Genomic DNA, 9,229 nt, shown 5'->3' with positions numbered 1-9,229 from the left:
TTTCATCACAAGGATTTCATCATTCCTTCCTCACTCAAGACCCGAGTTTGGATTGAATTTATATTTTTCTATACTTTAATTTTATTTGTGATGAATTGCTCGATGTCTATGGAGTAGTTCCTTTTAGGGTTTGATGGATTTGGTGTATTGATGATGGTTTGTGGATTATAACTCTATTTTTATATATTAAAGCGTTTTTGGATGATTTAACTGTTGCATCTATATTCACTTGTTCATGTAATCGATAGAGGCATAACTTGTTATATATTTGCATTATTTTGTTGCTTTCGTTCATTAATTCTTCTTAGTAATCAAAAGAAATTAGTTGAATCATTGATTAAACCTAGTTTTGAGGATAATCGAGAGAGGTTCTCTTAAAGACCAATCCACTACGCATTCTTGCATATCTTCACATGCTTAAATTGGTTCATCTCGCGAGGTTGAGACTTAATCGAGAAAGGAGTTTTTGTTGAACGTGTGAACTAATAATTGAGTGAATTCGAGAGACTCACTTAAACATTAGAAGTGAATTTTCTGGAGTTAGATCCCAAATAATTATCTTACACCTATCCTATCAAAACCCTATATTCTCTAACTGATAAATTTCTTTGCTTATTCCTTGTTTTGATCGTCATTAGTCAATAGCTTTAGACTCTTAATTAATTTTAGTTAGAAATCATATAAATCTCAATTGTTGATCATCTTGGATAGCAATCAAGCTAGAAACTATGAGAATACTATTTAAATCCAATCCATGTGGATAAGATATTATACTATACTATATTTGATTAGCGAGCATAATTTAAGTGTGTATTTCGAGCTCGTCAAATTTTGACATTGTTGGTGGGGATTGACAATCAATAGTGTTTGAAATAGTTTGTAGTCTAATTTAGGAATTTTTTTTTATTTTTAATTTTATTTTTCTCTTTTTACGGTTGGTGTTCTTTGATATGCGCAGGTTGCAGGTGGAGGTTGGTGCATGACTCGAGCTTCTGCGAAAGAAGTGCTACCATACGAGCCAGAAATTGAAAAATAACTGCGACAACTGTGGAAGGAAATAAATCTCACCGAGACATTAGAAAAGGTTGGAAAATCCTCAACCAAAGATATGGCTGGAATCAGTGATGATAATGTAGATTTGGTTGCGAGAGAAGTAGCCAAACGAAGAGAACAAGCTGCACGGGATGCTGAGGAAGCAACTATTAGAGATGCGCAGATTATCTATTAAGAAGAGAGGGGTCGGAGAATTGTTGACCCTTAGCTGCAGACCAGTTTGGAAATATAGCTCACATGCCTGGGAGACTACTTGGCAATTATGCTAGACCGGTCTACATCAAGTGTTAGACCACCTCCAACTGCAACAAACAATTTTCAGATGAAGCAAAGGTTGCTTCAAACCCTTCAGAATTGATGTGTCTTTAGAGGGAAGCCAACCGAAGATCCAAATACACATCTAATGGACTTCGAGGAGATTATGAATACCTTCCAATACAATGGTGTGTCACAAGATGCGGTGTATTTAAGGCCAATCCATTTTTCACTCAAAGACAATGCAAAACAGCGACTTCAAAGCTTACCCGCAAGTTCGATTAGAACATGGGAGGATATGACCAGAACATTCCTTTATATATATTTCTCCTCAGCTAAAACGGCCATGTTTAGAAGATAAATCCATAACTTCTGCCAGAAAGATACGGAAACTATTTTTGAAGCATGGGAGAGGTTTAAGGATATTGTTCGAAAGTGCCAACATAGCAGAATTGAACTCTGGACGAAACTCCAGGACTTTTGGGATAGATTGACACAGGCCTCATGTAGAATATTGACCAATGCAGTTGGAGGCCCGTTGATGAAGAAGACTCCAGAGGAGATAGTTACAATTCTTGATGAGTTATCTGAAGATGCAAATCAATGGCCCTCTGAGAGTACGGAAAGAAGATCAACTGTTTTTCACCAGGTTGATGCTAACATATCTGTGCAGGTACGGCTTGATGCTATGGCCAAAGAGATAAGGAAGCTGACCTTAGCCTCGATACAAAGTGAGCCTCACGCAGTTTGTGATATATGTGGAAGAGGATACCCTACTCATGAGTGTCAAGCCTCAACCGAGGAGGTAAATGTTGTGGGAAACTACAATTTTAATGCAATGGGTCAGATGCACCATGGTTTTTCATAGAGTTCACCTGGAGGTACTACGAATTCTTGGCACCAAAATAACTCTAGACCGTAGGGACAAGGAGCTCCATCATACCAAAATCAGCAGAGGCAGCAATTTCAGCCTCAACAGCCCATTCGGCCTGGTCTAGAGGATCTAATGAAGGTTTTCATTATCAAGACATATGAGAGGTTGGATGCTCATGTAGCAGCTATCAAAGAATTGGGCACTGTTTTGCGAAAACTGGAGAGACAAGTGGTAAAGATTGCAACAATATTATCTGAGTGGGTTCCAGGTACTCTCCCCGCTGACACTGAAAATAATCCCAAAGAAACAGTAAATATTGTAACTCTGAGAAGTGGACAAGCGTTCAAAGATCCCACCCCAATCCAAAAAGAGATGATACTTGAAAAAGAAGGTGGGGAGCAACTGAAGAATGTTGTTGATAAAAAGAATAAAGGCCCGATGAAAATTGAGAATAAGAAAAAGGAAGAAAATCCGAGAAGGGAGAAACCTGAGAAGAGTGAGCATGTGCCTGTTTTACCTTTTCCCCAAAAGCTATACAGAGAAAAACTGGACAAGCAGTTTGAGAGATTTCTAGATGTGCTGAAACAGGTTTATGTAAACTTACCATTCACAGAAGTGCTCTCACAAATGCCTGCTTATGCCAAATTTATTAAGGAGATCCTTACAAAGAAAAGAAAGATAGAAGAGACCTTCGTGGTCAAGCTCGCAGAGCATTGCAGCGCGATATTGCAAAATAAACTCCCACAAAAATATGGAGATCGAGGGAGTTTTACTATACCTTGCTCTGTAGAAACTATTCATTTTGATAAATCACTATGTGATTCTGGTGCCTCAATTAATTTAATGCCTCTATCTATATACAGGAAACTGGAGAAAGAGATTGGAGAAATAAGGTTTGCACCAATATCCTTGCAGTTGTCGGACCAAAAGACTCTGATACCCGAGGGGATAGTAGAATATGTGTTAGTTCGGATGGATAAGTTCGTATTTCCTATAGACTTTATAGTGGTGAATATGGAGGAAAACAAGGAGGTCCCCTTCATCATAGGAAGACCATTCTTAGCGACGAATAGAGATATATTAGATATACACGAGAGGAAACTTATGCTTAAAGTGGGTGAAGAGACTATGACTTTTGATATGAATATAGAAAAATGGGTTCAAAAAGAAAAACCAACTGCGAGTATTGAATGAAAAGTAAAGGGCTCAAAAGAGAAGGCTGCACTGAGTGATAAAGATAAGTGTGGGATGTACCCCAAAAAGGCTGAGAAGAAGCTATCGGCATGGATGTGTGTACTAGTCCAAAGGTGGGGAATTGAGCCCGACTTCGACTCAGACCCAGACTAGATGTTCAGAAAAGTTTTCTTTACCTTATGATTTTTAATTGTGTATCTTGGGGACATGCCACAACTTAAAGTGTGGGTGGGGGATATTTGTATGTATGTATATTGTATTTAGTTTTCTTTTTGTTAGTTATAGTAGTTAGAGATAGAAAAGAAAATTGAAATACAAACCCATAAAAATTGAAAACTTTTCAATTTTTTCCGACGATGGATATCACTCAATAGGTTTCTTAAGGGATTAAAGTCGAAAGAAAAAGATAAAAAAGCTTTTCTTTTGTTAGGAAGTGTATTAATTCCCCCTTGGTTTTTCTTTGTATCGCGGTTCTTTTCCAAGGGTTTTGTTTGAACTGGGTGTAGTTAGTTTATTATTTTAGGAGTAGGAAACCTTGTGCTATGATTTGAATTGAAGGCAATATCTCTTGACTTTATTATGCCTTAAGAATAGTAAGTGCTTTAGTTGTGACGATTAGGCTTAGTTTTTGACTCTTGTATAAGTGCCCTAAATTGTATGATCTTAACTTTGCTTAACTTATTTGACGAGAATGTCTTGATGAGTCCGATTCTGATTGAGTTATGTGCCATGTGTGTGTAAGGTTTTGTGTTATTCTATGTATTGTATTTGATTTCTAGAACTTGCCCCGTGTGTTTGCAAAGCAAAATATTAGTTTTATTCAGTCTTGGAAATAATATAGGCGTTTCTTTGTTGAGCCAGATATATATTTACCCACCTAATTATTAGGCAACCTAGTTAACCCCTTTTGAGCCTGTAATCATATTTTTTTGGCAACCACATTACAAATCCTACCTGTTTATTTGAATTGACCATTGATTTGAACCTTTTACCTCTCATGAGCACTTGAATTTGTTATGAACTTTGTAAAAGTTAAAGCGTGGGGTAGTTGGTTTGTCTTTTGAGTGAAACTATTTAAATAGGAGAAAGGTGCATTGTTTTTGAAAAAAAGTAAGATCCACTTGAATTGAATAAGAAAAGAAAAAGAAAAATAGTTGTATTGTGGCAAAAAACCACTCCTTGATAGTGGTAACTCTTGATGTATTTGTGCTTAAAGAAGTTGGGAGTTGACGTATATTGATGTGAAGGTGGAAGAGTATTCTTGGTGTGATGAGTTATGAGAGTTATTGAAAAAGGTCGTGCCTATATGAAGTTTAGTTAGATTGCTCGAGGACAAACAATGGTTTAAGTATGGGGTGTTGATGGTAGGCTATAATCTCGTATTTTAGTCACTTATTGCACTCTAATTCATTGCACTTTACTTGTGTTGAACTTTAACTACTAGTATTTTGTACTTATTATGTGTTTTATGCCCTGCATGAGTGATTCCGAGTTATGTAGATGTTGTGAAACTAATTCGAGCTATTTGGAGCTTTGAAGTCTGAGTAGAAGCCCAAAGGATTAAGTCGGGATCATGTTCGGGGGTCGAGGATCACTTCTGGACGTCAAAAATCTAGGAAGAAGCAATAGCTGAATAAATGCACTAGTGTGATACACTGGACGACGCACTGTGCGATACAACAGTATAATTTTGTGTCAAGATTTGACAAAGTTCAGAGGCTGGGTTTCTGTGGTCTGACAAGAAAAAACACTAATTCTATGCACAATGCAACACATGAAAAGCAATAAGTTTGCAAGTTTTCCTATTTCGGCTAGGAATGGGTGATTTCATTTGGGCCCGACCCTACTTGATATAAATACATGAAAAAACTTTATTTTCTGGACTTTTGGACATACTTTAGACCTAAGGAATCCAAGGAGGAGTTGGAGGAGCAAAAGCACGAGGATTTCATCATTCCTTCCTCACTCAAGACCCGAGTTTGGATTGAATTTATGTTTTTCTATACTTTAATTTTATTTTGATGAATTGCTCCATGTCTATAGAGTAGTTCCTTTTAGGGTTTGATGGATTTGGTGTATTGATGATTGTTTATGGATTATAACTCTAGTTTTATGTATTGAAGCAATTTTGGATGATTTAACTGTTGCATCTATATTTACTTGTTCATGTAATCGAGATAGACATAACTTGTGATATCTTTGCATTATATTGTTTGTTGAGTTCATTCATTCTTCTTAGTAATCGAAAGAGGCTAGTTGAATCATTGAATAAACCTAGTTAGGAGGATAATCGAGAGAGGTTCTCCTAAAGACTGATCCACTACGCATTCTTCCATATCTTCAAGTGCTTAAATTGGTTCATCTCGCGAGGTTGAGACTTAATTGAGAGAGGAGGTTTGCTGAACGTGTGAACTAATAATTGAGTGAATTCGAGAGACTCACTTAAACATTAGAAGTAAATTATCTAGAGTTAGATCCCAAGTAATTATCTTGCACCTATCCTATCAAAATCCTATATTCTCCCACTGATAACTTTCTTTGCTTATTCCTTATTTCGATTGTCATTAGTCAATAGTTTTAGACTCTTAGTTAATTTTAGTTAGAAATCATATAAATCTCAATTGTTGATTATCTTGGATAGCAATCAAGCCAGAAACTACCAGAATACTGTTTAAATCCAATCCCATGTGGATACGATATTATATTATACTATATTTGATTAGCGAGCATAATTTAAGTGTGTGTTTCGAGCTCGTCAGGTCACATCAGTCATCCTACTCAATGATAATATGAGGAAGAATCCCGAAAATCAAGGGAAGGCTCTTATCATGGAAAACAGAGGAAGAAAGTTTTATAAAGCATCGAGTAGCCGTGATAAATCCAAAGCTCATGGAAAGTCCAAGAACTAATCAAAGGGTAGGAATTGCTACAGTTGCGGTCAACCTGATCACTTCAAAAGAGAGTGCCCAAAGAAAGGTCAAGGCAAGAGCAGTGGCCAAAATAATGATGACAATACAACTGCTGCAGTGCACAACGATGATTCAGTGGTTCTCTTTGTTCACGAAGAGGAAGAATGCATACACTTCGCAAGCCAAGAGTCAGAATGGATGGTTGACAGAACAACATCCTACCATGCCACACTGGTAAGAGAATTCTTCTGTAGGTACAAAACAGGAGACTTGGGATGGTCAAGATGAGAAATACCAGTAACTCAGAGATTGTGTGGATTGGCGATATTTGTATCAAGACAAATGCCGGATGCATATTAGTTCTAAAAGACATGCGGCAAGATCTGCGAATGAAATTGATTTCAGGGATCGCGTTCGATCGAGATGGGTACTAGAATCACTTCTCCAATAGGAAGTGGAGACTCACCAAGGGATCATTGGTGATTGCTAAAGGAGTTGTTGCCTACACGTTTTACAAGACAACCGTTGAGATATGTGAAAGCGGATTACATGCGGCTGTAAATGATACGCCTGCAGATTTATGGCACCGGAGATTGGGCCATATGAGTGAGAAGGGATTGCAAATACTATCCAAGAAGTCACTCATCTCATTTGCAAAAGGCACAACTGTGAATTCTTGTGATTATTGTTTATTTGGAAAACAACATAGGGTATCATTTCAAGCAACTCATGGAAGAAAATCAAATATACTTGATTTAGTATATTATGATGTTTGTGGTCCAATGGATTTAGAATTAATGGGAGGTAACAAATATTTTCTCACATTTATTGATGATGCTTCACGGAAATTGTGGGTTTATTTCTTGAGAACAAAAGACCAGGTATTTCAAGTTTTACAGAAATTCCATACTCTGGTAGAAAGGGAGACATGTCAAAAATTGAAGCGTCTCAGGACAGACAACGGAGCAGAGTATACTGTAAAGGAGTTTGAAGACTACTGCTCAAGCCATGAAATTAGACATGAGAAGACAGTTATTGGAACCCCACAACACAATGGTGTAACTGAAAGGATGAATCGCATCATTGTCAAAAAAGTGAGAAGTAAGCTCAAAATGGCAAAACTACCTAAATTATTTGGGGGTGAAGCAGCTCGCACAACCTATTACCTGATTAATAGAGTCCATCAATTCCATTGGATTTTGATATTCCGGAGAAAGTTTGGACCAACAAAGAGGTGCTTCTATCTGCAAGTGTTTGGAAGTAAAGCTTTTGCACATGTGGCGAAGGAGCAGAGAACGAAGCTGGATGATAAAGTTATTCCCTGCATCTTCATCGGTTATGGAGATGAAGAGTTCGATTGCAGATTGTGGGACCCGGAAAGGAAAAAGATCATCAGAAGCAGAGATGTGATCTTTAGAGAAGATATGGTCGGGATTGATGGTAATCAATCAACAAAGACAAAATGATAATGGTACAGTCACTAACTTTGTTACTGCTACTACTGTATATGTACGTAATCCTTTCACAGGTGAAGAATGGAACACGGAAGGTGTGGGTGAAGAGGTTGCTGAGCAGGGCGAGCACCCTAGTCCACAAGAGGAAGAAGAAGAGCAACAACAAGAAGAACAACAACCTTTGAGAAGATTCAAAAGAGAGAAGGTAAAATCCACGAGAAATCCTTCTTTAGAATATGTCCTCGTCACTGATGAGGGGGAGCCAGAGAACTTCAAGGAAGTGTTGTCTCATCCAGAACAAATCCAGTGGATGGAATCCATGCAAAACAAGAAGAATTCTTTATAGAAGAATGGCACGTATGAACAGGTTGAACTTCCAAAAGGCAAAAGACCACTCAAGTGTATATGGGTCTTTAAGCTCAAGAAAGACTGAAATGGCAAGCTTGTTAGATATAAAGCTCGATTGGTGGTAAAAAGTTTCGAATAGAAGAAAGGTATTGATTTTGATGAAATATTTTTACTTGTTGTCAAAATGACTTCTATTCGAACAATCTTGAGCTTGGCAGCTAGCCTAGATCTTGAAGTTGAGTAGTTGGACGTGAAAACTGCGTTTTTGCATGGAGATTTGAAAGAAGAGATATATATGAAGCAGCCAAAAGGTTTTGAAGTAAAAGAGAAGAAACACATGGTGTGCAAGTTGAATAAGAGTCTTTATGGGATGAAACAAGCGCCAAGGCAGCGGTACAAAAAGTATGACTCATTCATGAGAAGTCAAACGTACACAAAGACTTTTTCAGATCTATGTGTATACTATAAGAAATTCTCTAACAATAACTTTATCATCTTGTTGTTATATATGGATGACATGCTGATTGTAGGACAAGACAAGAAGTTAATTGCCAAGTTGAAGGAAAATATTTCCAAGCCATTTGACACGAAAGACTAGGGTCCAGTACGGCAAATTCTAGGAATGGAGATTGTCCGAGATAGGAAAAATCGAAAGTTGTTGCTGTCACAAATGAAGTACATTGAACGTGTGCTTAAACGCTTCAACATAATGAGTGCTAAACCAGTTAGCACGCCTTTTGCTGGTCATATGAAGTTGAGCAAGAAAATATGTCCTACAACAAAGGAAGATAAAGAAAGTATGGCTAAAGTTCCATATTCTTCTGCCGTCGGGAGCCTGATGTATGCAATGGTATGTATCAGACCTGATATTGCTCATGCTATCGGTGTCGTTAGCAGATTTCTTGATAATCCCGGGAAAGAATATTGGGAAGCTGTGAAGTGGATAAACAAGTATCTAAAAGGAACCTCAGATGAATGCTTGTATTTTGGGAGATCAGATCCAGTCTTGAAGGGCTATACCGATGTTGATATGGCCGGTGATACTGATAATAGAAAATCCATTACTGAATATCTATTTACTTTCTTAGGGGGAGCTATATCATGGCAGTCTAAAGTGGAGAAGTGTGTTGCACTTTCAACAA

The 9,229-nt window shown here is 37.6% G+C and overlaps 1 non-coding gene across 1 annotated transcript; it reads right to left on the bottom strand.

Moving 5' to 3' along the window:
• Nucleotides 1-1,654: 1,654 nt before the first annotated feature.
• LOC142178636 (small nucleolar RNA R71) lies at nt 1,655-1,761 on the bottom strand. Its single transcript, XR_012706907.1, has one exon. It is a non-coding gene; the product is annotated as a small nucleolar RNA R71 (small nucleolar RNA).
• Nucleotides 1,762-9,229: the final 7,468 nt, after the last annotated feature.

The sequence above is a fragment of the Nicotiana tabacum genome, chromosome 24, assembly GCF_000715075.1.
Source record: "Nicotiana tabacum cultivar K326 chromosome 24, ASM71507v2, whole genome shotgun sequence".
NCBI classification, from domain to species: Eukaryota; Viridiplantae; Streptophyta; class Magnoliopsida; order Solanales; family Solanaceae; genus Nicotiana; species Nicotiana tabacum.
The sequence above is the reverse complement of the archived record's forward strand: the minus strand, read 5'-3'. Positions and strand labels throughout refer to the sequence as shown.